We start from the raw sequence: 14726 nt of genomic DNA on the forward strand, positions 1-14726 counted from the left end.
GCCTGGACCTGTTGCAGAGCCTCCTCTTGTTCAGATCCACACAAAATTAGCAGCTTTTCTGGTCACTCGATAAATGGGCCAGGGTAGCACATCCAAATGCGGAATATATTGTTACCAAAATCCAAAGAGATCAACTAGGCCTTGTGCTTCTTTTTTGGTCATAGGAGGGGCCAGATGCAGCAACTTATCCTTCACCTTAGAAGGCATATCTCGACCTGCCCCACACCACTGGACATCTAGCAAGTTTACTGAGGTTGAAGGCTGTGTTAGTTAGATTCAGTTGTCAACTTGGCCAGGTGAGCATACCTAGTCTTGTTGCTGTGGACATAAGCCAATGGTGAGTGAACCTCATCTGTTGCTAATTACATCTGCAGTCGGCTAGGAGGCGTGTCTGCTGCAATGAGTGATGTTTGACTTAATTGGCTGGTGTTAACTGAGAGATCGCAATGTAGCACAGAAAAGCAGCTCGGCATTCCTCATCTCAGCACTTGCAGCTCAGCCCAGGCCTTTGGAGATGCAGAAAGAAGTCACCCTGGGGAAAGTTGTTGGAACCCAGGCGCCTGGAGACAAGACCAGCAGAGACCATCCTGTGCCTTCCACGTAAGAAAGAGCCTCAGTGGAAAGTTAGCTGCCTTTCCTCTGAAGAACCAACAAAATAAATTCCCTTTTATTAAAGCCCAATCCGTCTCTGGTGTGTTGCATTCCGGCATCTAGCAAACTAGAACAAAGGCCCTTGTGTCTTTGTTGGATTTATCTCCTATTTGCTGACACACAAATGCCTTACCAATAAGTCTAGAGTAGTTGCTACTTGTTGCTCACTAGGTCCAACCAACGTGATATCATCAATATAATAGACCAGTGTGATGTCTTGTGGGAACGAGAAATGATTAAGTTCCCTGCAGAAAAGATTATGACATGAGGCTGGAGAGTTTATATGCCCCTGAGGTAGGACAGTGCAATTATATTACTGACCTTGCCAGCTGAAAGCAAATGGTTTCTAGTCATCCTTACTAACAGCTATTGAGAAAAAAAGCATTTGCCAGATCAATAGCTGCATGCCAGATACCAGGGGATGTCTTGATTTGCTCAAGCAATGATATCACATCTGGAACTATAGATGCAATTGGAGTTACCACCTGGTTGAGTTTATGATAATCCACTGTCATCCTCCAAGACCCATCTGTTTTCTGCACAGGAAAAATAGGAGAGTTTAATTGGGATGTGGTGGGAATCACCACCCCTGCATCCTTCAAGTCCATAAGAGTGGCAGTAATCTCAGCAATCCCTCCAAGAATCTGATATTGCTTCTGATTTACTATTTTACTAGGTAAGGGCAGTTTATTGGCTTCCACTTGGCCTTTCCCACCATGATAGTCCTCACTCCATATGAGGGTTCTTCCAGTTGCTCAGTATGTCTATTCCTATTATGCATTCCAGAACTGGGGAAATAGCAACAAAATGGGTCTGGGGCCCACTGGACCCATTTTGAGACAGACCTGAACTAAAACTCCATCAATCACCTGACCTCCATAAGCTCCCATTCTCACTTGTGGACCAAAGTGATGTTTTGGGTCCCCTGCAATTAATGTCACTTCTGAAACAGTGTCTAATAGTCCCTTAAATATCTGATCATTTCCTTTTCCACAATGCACAGTTACCCTGGTAAATGGCCATCAGTCTCCTTGGGGAAGGCTTGGAGGAAGATTAACAGTATAAATTTGTGGCAGTGTAACAGGGTTCTCCCCCAAAGGGACCTGACTTCCCCTTCACTCAAGGGGCTCTGGGTCTGTAAACTGAACCACATTTGGAAGTTGATTAAGGGGCCATGACTCTGTTTTTGTAATTCAAGTTAGACTTCTGTTCATTTGATCTAGAACTCTTGTTTAAATAGCTCAAGCAAGGAATTTAGTAGATTGCCATCTATTGTACCTCTAGATACCACAGGATTTACTAGCCAATGCCACAAATCTCTGCAAGTCAGTTTATTTTGACTCCTGCTTTGAATTTGCTCTCTATTATAATAGTCATGTCCACTCTGCCTTTGGTGATTAAGTGCTGCCACTTAGCTTCTACCAACTCAGGATCTTGTCATCCCCATTGTGTTTAAGGATTCCAGCTCAGTGACAGCAGTTCCTACAGTAATATCTGACCTACAGAGAAGTGTAACTACAGAGCTCTTCAGGGATGATGGCACTAGTCTCACAAATTTATTTCTCGTTGTTCTGTAAAAGATGCATCCTCCAGACATTCCTGGGATGTAAGAGCAGGCTTTGCCTGATAAATCCACTCTGACATTCTAATCTCTCTAACCCTCTGGATCCCCTCATCTACATTACATCAGGGCAGTTCTGGCATTTCAACCTCAGGTAATGTCCACCACCTTTTGATCCATGTTTCAGCCAACCATCCAAACAAACTACTAATGACTTTTCTAACCCCTCTAGCTATAACATTGACTGCAGAATCTCTGCTTAGTGGGCCCCTATCAATAAATTCAGCCTGATCCAGCCTTATACTCCTCCCACCACTATCCCACACCCTTAAAATCCATTGACACACATATTTCCCTGATTTCTGTCTATATAAATTGGAAATCTCACAGAGTTCTTTTGGCATATAACATACTTCCTCATGTGTGATACTTTGTATCTCACCTTTAGGGGCCTGTTGGGACTTTAGTTATATGTCTGGAAGAAAGCAGGGGTGGTGGGGAGGGTCAGGAAAAGAATTAGAAGTATCTTCCAAGCCATTTGCTTCAGGGCATTCATTTGCAGCTTCATCTGGTGAAACAGGATTAAGCAATCTAGGGCTAATCCCTTCAGGTGGAGGTTGGGTGGCCAACTCCTCAAGGCAGACTGGAGGTGGTGGAACTGCTATATCCTCATGGCAGACTATTACAGGGTTATCTACAGAAGATTCAGCATGGTCTAGGGTTTCAACCTCTTCATCGACATCATTATCAATCCATATGTCCCCATCCCAATCAATGCCCTCACTTTAATGGTAGACACCATGCAAGTTTAAGATTTCAGTTTATGTTGTAAAGTTGCTACTCTAACAATAGGATTCTGAGTCTGATTTTTGGAGAGCTCAAGTCTACGGCTACAGGAAATAAGATTTTCCTTCAGGACACTCATAGAAACGTTTACATCTGTCAGACGGCACGTAACCTTCTCATTTGAAGCCTTAAGTCCATCCCTTTCAGTCATTAATGTATACAGTATATCTAACAACAACCAGCCAACGTCTCTATACCTCCTGTTTCCACAAAACTCTATAAAGTCATCAAAAACATTATCCCCCAGAGCTTGGCTTCCTACAAGCAAAGCATTAGAAGAATCAAGTGGTGATATTTTGACTACCTTTTGCCAACTCACCCCATGGATTGGCAGTATCATTCTGATTATAAGAATCAGATTCCTTAGTGCCTTTGAGTCTAGTCAGAGTAGAAAACCAATCATAAAAACCCATTTTTAAGATTCTGTTTCTTAAGAACCCCTCCTGGTACCAAGCTGTGTTAGTTAAGGTTTTCTAGAGAAACAGAATTAATAGGAAATATTCATAAATATAAAATTTATAAAAGTGCCTCACATAAACATGGAAATGTAGAGTCCAAAATCTGCAGGACAGGCTGTGAAGCTGAAGACTCCGGTGGAGGGTCTGGACGAACTCCACAGGAGGGGTTTGCTGGCCAAAGCAGGAAGAGAGCCTGTGTCTTCTGAATCCTCCTTAAAAGGTTTCCAGTGATTAGATTAAGCATCACTCATTGCAGAAGACTCCCCTTGACTGATTACAAATGTAATCAGCTGTGGATGCTGCCAAAATGCTCATGATTTAATTGTATGAAATGTCCTCATAGCAACAGTCAGACCAGTACCTGCCCAACCAGACAAACAGGTACCACCACCTGGCCAAGTTGAAACATGAACCTGACCATGACAGGTAGCCACTTTACCTCCCAAGTATTGTGAGATGTATGAAAAGCTTAGGCATTGCATGGGATCTTGACACACCCTGGCATCTGCCATCCTCAGGAAGTGTGGAATGAATCAAACCTTAAAGAAATATCTTACTAAACTGGTCTTAAAAACCAAGTTACCTTGAACTAAATATCTACCTATAGGTCTGCTAAGAATTAGAACTGCCTTTAAGAAAAAATTAGGGATCTCCCCTTATGAAATGCTGTTTGGCCTGCCTTTTACAGGAAGAGCTAGAAATTTCCCTTCTTTATAATCAAAGAATTATATGTTGGCTTTGTTCTCTATTCTGTCCTTAAGAATTATGTGCTGGGTTTGTCCTCTATTCTGTCATCCCTCAGGCACTGTGGCTTGCTGTGGTAGTTAGATTCAGATGTCAACTTGGCCAGGTGAAGGTACCGAGTTCTGTTCATACAATTAATGCAAACTTAGGTCTACACTTAACAGCAATATTGTAATATTCCTTCATAAATTCTAACAAAGACAATACACAAAAGTTACAGGTCAATAATAGGGGGATATGACAGAGGGGTAGGCAGTAAGGGTCATGGGGTGTTTTGGGTTTTCTTTACTTTTCTTTTTCTGGAGTAACAAAAGTGTTCTAAAATTGATCATAGTGATGAATGCACAAGTATGAGATGAAACTGTGAGTCATTGATTATATACTTTGGATGGACTGTATGGTGTTTGAATATATCGCAGTAAAATTAAGTTAAATTTGTTGATACAATGTGATCCCATTTTTAATACAAAATAATATCTATTCATGTAAAATCTGAAATTACTCATGTTATGATTATGGATGATACCTTATTTTTCTTGTAACTCTCTGTACCATCTGAGTTTTAAAAATAATAACATTTATTTCATTTATTATTTTTTTGGAGAGGTGCATGGTCCAGGAATCAAAGCCGGGACCCCCACATGAAAGGAGAGCATTCTACCACTGAACCACCCATGCACCCTCATTTATTACTTTTTGATTTAACAAGTAATTGTCTGTTGCAAACCATAATGTAGATATCAAAACTACTTTTATCTGTTATAAAGTTTCATTTTTACATATTTGGCATGCAATATCCATTTGGACAGAACTAGAAACAAGCAAGATTTCCAAATGCATATCAAAACATTGGCCTATATTCATTTTCATGCCATATTTCTGATTATGGTGGACCCCTAACAAATGGATCAAATGACACCTTCATTTCTGTATCAACTTTATTTTTTGTGTGTGCATATAACTACCTATTAAACTTCTCTCTTTTCATATTCACTGCCCTACTCAGGAAATTAAGAATGGAATGCACCTACTTTTCACATCTGATCTTAATTTTAAACTGAAGGCCAAGAAAGTTAAAAAACAGAAGAATTCTGAGTGAAAGAATATGTTGGAGGATGCTACATTTAAAGTACTTTCCTTATAAGAAGTGAGTTTGTAAAACTGGGGTTTTCCCTCAAAAACACCAAAATATTTCCAAAATTCTAAAAGTTTACCCATTTTAAACAACCATCTTAGTACTTATAAAACTCTAATTGTGTATTTTTATCAGCTCATAATTTTTCCTTTTAAAAGATATTAATTTATGTAAATAAGAGGTTTGCATATAACCTCTACATAGCAAGAATATACTCCAAGATAGCTTAAAAGATAAGCGTAATTGTACTTATTTTACACAATAAATGACATAATTTGAGGAAAATGGGAAGTATTCTTTTATATAATTCATTTTTCCAACTAAGAGCAGTTAAAATAAAAGTTTCATTAATAGTCAGTGTCTTAGTTTCCCAGCTTCTATGAGAAACACCACACAGTAGTTTGGCTAAAAATAGGAATTTATTGGCTCACATTTTTAGGCTAGAAGGATTGCTTCTTCTCTAGATCACTACCATGCTGGCTGGCTGGCAATCCTTGGGTTCCTTGGCTTTCCCATCCTGTCTCTTCCAGGTTCCATCTACATCTGGCTTCCTTTTCCTCCCCATGAATATTTCCCTATGGCCTTCTCTATAAAACCCCAGTAATAGGATTAGGATCTATCCCAACTGAGCTGACCACATCTTACCTAAAGAAAAGCATATTAAAAAGGTCTAATTAACAATAGGTTTACACCCACAAGAATGGATTAAGAATATTTTCCCCCTAGGGGACATAACTCAATTTCCACAGTCATTTAAAATTAAAGAAACAAACAAAATACAGGACAAGTAGTATATAAGGCTACATTTCAGCTACGTTAATTTTGTTGCTCTTGCCAGTTTCAATTGACAGAAAAACCTTAGCATGATATTAAAAAGTCACAGAGGGTGCAAGGGTAGTTCAGTGGTAGAATTCTTGCTGCCATGCGGGAGACCCGGGTTCGATTCCTTGTCCATGCACTTCCCCCCAAAACAAACAAGCAGGCAAAACAAACAAACAAAAAATTCACGAAATGGTGCTGCAATAACGGGATACTCACATGGAAAAATAATGAAATATGACCCCACCGTACAGCACACAAATATTTTAAAAAATATAAATAAATTTTAAAAAGTCACACTATGATGTAAAATTTGGCAGCTCAGAATTACTGTTACACCATTACTCATTTTAAGCAAAAAGCCTAACAGAACAGTGATAAATGTTGTGCATTAGAATTTTAACTATGTAATACAAATTGTTCATTATAGAAACTAATAAAGAACATGTGCCAGCACAGCTAGGTTGTACATATTTTTTGGAACACCCCAAATTTATGATATCTCATCAATCTTCATTTCAGACCTCCTAGCATAGAAGCTGGGTTTTCTAAAAACATTTCCACAAATTTAAGAAGTAAAATACTGTAGCACCATCAATAATTCTGTGACAACCTGACCATTTCACACTCATTATCTCTGTCTTTCTGGTTAAACCAGTGCAGTGCCTTAACTGCTCCATGAGCCCCAATTTTTACTTCAGGTATCAATATCAATGGTTTGGTATAGGTACCACCATTTGATCCAATGTCTGAGAATCTGACCATGTAGAGCAACAATTTTTTCAGCAGTTCAGGTGGGTGACTATACTTGAATGAAGGAAAAACTGAAAAAACACATATTTTGGCTTCAAATCTGAATGCTACTACATATTTGAAAATGTTTAATACAAATCAGTTGCCCTGCATTGCAACTTCAAGGCCTTAGCACTTGCACTAGAGGAATTTAGCACTTGCACTGAAGGAAGGAATTTAAACAAAGGGGTTTGGTGACAGTGGGTGCAGGATAATTTTCCAACTCTCATTGGACTTGACTCATTGCTAAACAGACTTTCCTCCCAGACTCTCAAGCACCCCACTTGAGCTTGCCTGTTTGGGGCTTTGTGTGCTCCCATCTAAGAGTTGAGAGTTTGTTAGGGTCCCACATATATATAAAGCCAGATAAAAATCTCTTTTGCTGAACCATACCTACTTCCAGGGTTCACTAAGGACTGAGCTTCTTCACAATTTAGTCAGAAAAAAAAGCAGCCTCCATCTGGGGAACAGGGCTTCCTGACCCAGGTGTGGAGCTAAGCAGATGAAAATGCTCTGGGCCAGGGTCATTGGATCGGCAAACACACTCACTGCTCCATCTGATACCTATCTTAGGGTTCCTGGAGCTCTCCAAAATATTTCTAAGGGCCCCAATCATCTTATGACACTTTCAAGAATTATTATTATATCCTTTCAAATCTGTTGTCTCTCAGGCAACCAGAATAGGTGGAGAGTTTTACATAGATTTACACCGTAAGAATCTTCCATGGAGCCCAGTAGGGAAAAGAACTAATAGAAAATCTTTCTGCTTTATCAGCCCACAATCTAAGAGCTTTTCCATCGAGAAATTTAAAACCCTGACCCAGTCTAATTATCCCAGCTTTCTAGATACTCGATACATGACTTATTCAGCCTCCCTGCCACCATTATCAAATCATATCCTTGGGTTGAAACTAGCTGCCTTCCCCCTCATATATCCCAGGGTGTATAGACTTGAAAGTCTCTTAAGACTTTACTCAGTGACTCGATGTTTTAGAAAATATACTCTCCTGAGTTCAGTCTATTGCTATGATATTAAACACGATCACTTGGCTTCCCCCTTGATAGGGCCTATAATCTCCAATTCCAAGAATTAGGAATCAGGATGTAAGAAACCTCTGCACCTCTTTATTGTTAAGTTTTGCCTTCCCTTTGTTTCCCCCTTGCTCTGGATCTTGGCTGGAAATATTTGGGGAACACTCAGGCTGTGACATTTGCAACAATAGCACGCAATCCTATTGTCTTCATACAGCCTAAATTACGACAACTATGGGTAGAGCCATCCAGGATCCCCTAGTTCTGGGCTGCCCTACAATTATTCACAGTTCAATTACACTTTCAGCAAGTGGGAGCATGATATTAATTGCACCATCACCCTGACTCCTTGCATTCAGACCATTGCCAAAAGAGTTTGATTTTTCTCCAAACCCAAAGCACAAGTATTTCAAAAGTTTACTACGATCCCACTTTCCAGTAAGCAACATTCAGGGAAAACATTCAGTGCAAACTCTTGGTGGTATGAAGAATAGGAGACCCCTTGTAATCCCAAGAAACTCAGGCCTTGGGTTTTTCATGCTACCTGTATTTTCCCATTTATTATGAAATTTTCTTTTCTCAGATCCTTACCAATAGCTGTTATCATGGATCTAGGTGTTGTTTGGTTTGGGGCCCTCCCATCCCTAGAAGGAACCCTCCTCTCCCCATGTAATTATGATATCAATAAATGGTGGGAAACTTTCAGCTCTGTTTCTGTCATTGTGGAGATGGGAGGAATGTCCGCAAGCACTAGATAAGTTAATGGTATGTATTCAAGAGGGAGGAGCAATCTCTGAAGCCCCTTAAGCATCATAGCTGTCTTCCATCCTCACCATCTACACAGAGCTCAGGCTCTGCTCCATTGAGACAGAGAGTCAACAAGATGGGCAGTGTTTGGAAAACTGTACCTTTAGGATTGGCAGAAAATCCCTCATACATGCCACTGCCATTACCACCAACATATGAGGGTACTATCCACAGACACTTATCTAGACTAATTACCTATAGGCCCATGTTTCTTTGTTGAGCTTCCCTGAAAACCTCTGCTAACTTGGATCACAGGCTTGTCCACAGCCTTCAATTCTCATGCTTACCACACTCCAATTTTTCATCTCTTTCCCTTCTAACTTAGTAGCTGAACCTGGATAGCCATCAGCTCCATGTTAGCTTCATATCCTTAGTTTCAACAGCCCATATAAGCTTTTCCATGCCCCCACCTCAGCTTGTTTCTATTTTTCGCTTCAATGCTTCTAACTCAGCATCCGGTAAAAACTTCATGATTGAGATAAGACAAGATAAAATAAATTCCTGCAAGATTTAAAAAGTCACCTGGAGGTAGAGGCAGAGAACAAATGATCTTTTACAGACCCTTCAGATCTAGTAGTATTTTAGTGAGCATGTGTGTATTTAAAATATGTTTGCATTAAGTCCAAAAGTTTGCAAATGTCTCATTTACTGTCTATGCTTTATTACACTTAAGCAAGTCTGTGGTAGTTAGATTCAGTTGTCAACTTGGCCAGGGGAAGGCACCTAGTTCTGTTGCTGCAGACATGAGCCAATGGTACGTGAACTTCATCTGTTGCTGATTATACCTGCAGTCGGCAAGGAGGCATGCCTGATGCAATGAATGATCTTTGGCTTAAATGAGAGAGCAGAGCAGAATGATATAGCCATGAGAAGCAGAGTCCACCAGCCAGCGACCTTTGTAGAAGAAGTAAGATGCCTCCCAGGGAGCTTCATGAAACAGGAAGCCAGGAGAAGAAGCTAGCAGGTGACGCTGTGTTCACCATGTGCCCTTCCAGATGAGAGAGGAATCCTGCCTGTGTTCACCATGTGCCTTTCCATGTGAGAGAGAAATTCTGACTGTGTTTGCCATGTGCCCTTCCAGATGAAAGAGAAGCTGTGAACTTCATCGGCCTTCTTGAACCAAGGTATCTTTCCCTGGAAGGATGCCTTTGATTGGACATTTCTATAGGCTTGTTTTAATTGGAACATTTTCTCTGCCTTAGAACTGTAAACTAGCAACTTATTAAATTCCCCTTTTTAAAAGCTATTCCATTTCTGGCACATTGCATTCTGGCAGCTAGCAAACTAGAACAAAGTCCATAACAGGTTTATAGATACTTATGAATGTTTTGTCTATTCTTAATTCACTTATAAAATCCTCAAAGGCATGAATCATGATAACCTACATTTATCTCACTCATGTTGGTGTTTGGAGGACCTACTACACATTTCTAGGCCTGACATAGGATCTACTTGTGGTATTTAAGACAGGTAAACACATCTTCCTGGAACTTTTACTTTGCTTTCCATGACACAATTCCAGAGCTAACTACTGAATTCCAGACGTATATAAACTACTGTCTACTAAACATCCCAAATTGGTTGTCTCACAAAAATATACAAGTCATCATATCCAAAGTTGAATTCATCATCTCTCATTCCCATGTCAAATTGATCCTTTTTAAGGCTTTTCTATATCAACACTCACCAACAACTAACTCAAGCCAGAAACTAGTGTGTAGTTTCTGACTCTTTCCAATCATTCAATGTGTTTTTTGTTTAAGCTCTGTGTAGGTTTTTAAACAGCTTTGTTGTACTATAGTTGACATACAATTAACTGCACATATTTAAAATGTATAATTGGATACATTTTGACATGTAATAGAACTTTGAAAACATACCATAATCAAAATAATGAGCACACACATCAGCCTTCAAAATATTTTCATGCTTTATAATTCCTCCAACTCCACCCTTCATGCCTACATTCGCAGGCTTTCACTAATCTGCTTTATGTCACTATATATTAAGTTGCTGTTTTAGTTTGCGAGCTGCCAGAATGCAATATACCAGGAACAGAATGGCTTTTAAAAAGGGGAATTTAATAAGTTGCTAGTTTACAATTCTGAGGCCAAGAAAATGTGACAATTAAGTCTATAGAAATGTCCAATCTAAGGCATCCAGGTAAGATACCTTGGTTCAAGAAGGCCGATTAAGTTCAGGCTTTCTCTCTCAAATGAGAAGGCACATGGTGAACACGGTCAGGGCTTCTCTCTCAGCTGGAAGGGCACATGGTGAACATTGTATTATCTGCTGGCTTTCTTTCCTGGCTTCTGATTTCATGAAGCTTCCTGGGAGGTGTTTTCTTTCTTCCTCTCCAAAGGTTGCTGGCTTGTGGACTCTTTGCTTCGTGATGCTGCAGGATTCTCTGCTCTCTCTGAATCTCCATTCTCCAAAATGTTTCCTCTTTTTTACGACTCCAGAAATTTGTCAAGACCCGCCCAAATGGGTGAAGACATGTCATCCCCTAATCCAGTTTAACAACCACTCTTGATTAAATCGCATCTCCAGGGAGATGATCTGATTACAGCTTCAAATATACAGTACTGAATAGGGATTATTCTGCCTTTATGAAATGGGATTTAGATTAAAACATGCCTTTTCTAGGGGACATACATCATTTCAAACCAGCACAGTTGCATTTTCTAGAATTTTATAAAAGTGGAAGCATACAGTATATAATCTTTTTTTAGCTTATTTTACTCAGTATAATTATGTTAAGATTCACCCATGTTTTTAGGTTATCAATAGTTCATTCTACTTTTTTCTTTTTTTGTTCATTCTGTTTTATTGTGAAATAGTATTCTATTGCATGAATAATTCACAACTTGGTTATCCATTCACCTTTTGATAGACTTTTACATTCTTTCCATTTGAGACAATTAAAAATAAAGATGCTGTGGGTATTTGTTCTAGTTTGCTAGCTGCCAGAATGCAATGTACCAGAAATGGAATGGCTTTTAAAAAGGAGAATTTAATAAGTTGGTAGTTTAAAGTTCTAAGGCTGAGAAAATGTCCCAATTAAAACAAGTCTATAGAAATGTCCAATCTAAGGCATCCAAGGAAAGATCCTTGGTTCAAGAAGGCCGATGAAGTTCAGGCTTTCTTTCTCAAGTGAGAAGGCACATGGTAAACACAGTTAGGGTTCCTCTCTCATCTGGAAGAGCAAATGGTGAGCATGGTGTCATTTGCTAGCTTCTTCTCTTGGCTTCCTGTTTCATGAAGCTCCCTGAGAGGCATGTTCCTTCCTTGTCTCCAAAGGACGCTGGCTGGTGGACTCTGCTTCTCCTGGTTATCTTATTCTGCTCTGCTCTCTCTGAATCTCCTTCATTCTCCAAAATATTTCTTCTTTTATAGGACTCCAGAAACTTATCAAGACCCACTCAAATGGGTAGAGACATGTCATCACTAATACAGCTCAACAATCACTCTTGATTGGGTTACATCTCCAGGGAGATGATCTAATTGCAGATCCAAACATATAGTATTGAATAGGGATTATTCTGTCTTTATGAAATGGGATTTTGATTAAAATATGGCTTTTCTAGGGGACATACATACTTTCAAACCAACACATTCCACTCTCTGGAGCCTAAAAAAGGCGTGTTTTCCCCATATACAAAATACATTAATTCATAACAAAATCAGAAATCCTTAAACCATTTCAGTAGCAATACAAATCAAACACAAAGTTCGAACCAGCGCAAACTCCTATCAAAGTTAGTTACACACATGGTCTGTTCTAAGGCAAGAGTCTCTGGCTCTGGACCTATAAAAACTCATAACAAATAATTTGCTGCCAATATACAAAGGAGGAACATTCATAGGATACATATACCCAATTCCATAAGGAGGAAAGAACACAGGGGTCATCGGACCCATACAGTTTCAAAAACCCACAGGGCAAAGTCCATTAGATTTCAAAGTCTGAGAAAAATTTATCTTCAAAACTTCTGAAAGCAACAGTGCGACCCTTTCCAAGGGCATAAGCAGAGGCCTGCCTCTCTCCAAATGTAGCCTTTGGGGACATTGGGGAGGCCACCTTTGCCTCGACTCCACCCTCTCCAAGCATTGGGGCTGCACCCAGGCTTTCTGCCATCTCCAGGGCACACACTCAACCCCACCATGTGGTGGCAGCCAGGCTCTCCCCAAACCCCAAGGAATGTGCTTCACCCTCTCCAAAACCTGAGGCAGCATGACTCTTCCACCACAATGAAGTGGAAGGCCCATCCTCTGCCTTCAGGGCAAACTCACTCATGGGCTTGAGTAGGGTCCACTCTCTTGGCCTGAGGATTCCTGACTTCAGACCTTAGTTTCCATGATTTTGCCTCTGAACTTATTTTTCCTCCAATGTGTCCCTTCTCTGAACACCCTAGTCCAGACAGCAGCGGCTCTGTTTATACAGGTCCCACAGCACTCTCAATGGCTTTCTATGCAGTAGTCTTGGATCATGCCCATCAGCCATAAGGAGTTTCCACAAATCCTTCCTGAATAACTCTTGGCTTTCTCTGAAATGACTGGCTGTTTCCACATTTGGTACCAAAATCTGTTCTAGTTTACTAGCTGCCAGAATGCAATATACCAGAAACAGAATGGCTTTTAAAAGGGAGAATTCAATAAGTTGGTAGTTTACAGTTCTAAGGCCAAGAAAATGTCCCAATTAAAACAAGTCTATAGAAATGTCCAATCTGAGACATCCAAGGAAAGATACCTTGGTTCAAGAAGGTCGATGAGGTTCAGGCTTTCTTTCTCAAGTGAAAAGGCCCATGGCGAACACAGAGTTTCTCTCTCATCTGAAAAGGCACATGGTGAACACGGTCAGGTTTCCTTTCTCATCTGGAAGGGCATATAGTGAGCACGGCGTCATCTGCTAGCTTCTTCTCCTGGCTTCCTATTTCATGAAGCTCCCCGGGAGGCATGTTTCTTCTTTGTCTTCAAAGGACGCTGGCTGGTGGACTCTGCTTCTCCTGGCCATGTTGTTCTGCTCTGCTCTCTGAATCTCCTTCATTCTTCAAATTGTTCCCTCTTTTATAGGACTCCAGAAACTTATCAACCCACATGGGCAGAGACATGTCATCACTTAATCCAGCTCACCAACCACTCTTGATTGGATTACATCTCCAGGGAGATGATCTAATTACATATCCAAACATACAGTATTGAATAGGAATTATTCTGCCTTTATGAAATGGGATTTTGATTAAAACATGGCTTTTCTAGGGGGCATACATCCTTTCAAACCAGCATAGTATTCATGTACAAGCCCTTGTGTGAATTTATGTTTTAATTTCTTGGGTAAATATGAAGAGTGGGATGACTGGATCATGTGGTAAATGTCTGTTTAACTTTTCAAGAAACTGTCAAATTATTTTCCAAAGTATTTTCCAACGTACCATTTTGCAGTCCCATGACCCATGCATGAGAATTTCAGTTCCTCCACATCCTCACCAAGACTTGGTATGATCAATCATTTTAATGTTGGCCATTCTAATTAAGTATACAGTGGTATCCCATTGCGTCTTTAATTTGCATTTTTCTGATGACTCATGATGCTGAACATTTTTTCTTGTGCCTCATTTCCATTTGGGTGTTTAATTTGGTTATGTGTTTGCTCAAATATTTTCCTGACGTTTTTATTGATTTTCTTTTTTTCTGCTTTCTTACTACTGAGTTTTGATATGTTTTAGATACAAGACCTTTATCAGTGTTTTCATCTGAAAATGGTTTCTGACAGATTTTGGCTCATCTTTTCATTCTCTTAACAGTGTCTTTTGAAGAACAGACATTTTTAATTTAATAAAGTCTAATTCATTAATTTACTTTTTATGAATCACTCTTTTGA

The sequence above is a fragment of the Tamandua tetradactyla genome, chromosome X, assembly GCF_023851605.1.
Source record: "Tamandua tetradactyla isolate mTamTet1 chromosome X, mTamTet1.pri, whole genome shotgun sequence".
Taxonomy (NCBI): domain Eukaryota; kingdom Metazoa; phylum Chordata; class Mammalia; order Pilosa; family Myrmecophagidae; genus Tamandua; species Tamandua tetradactyla.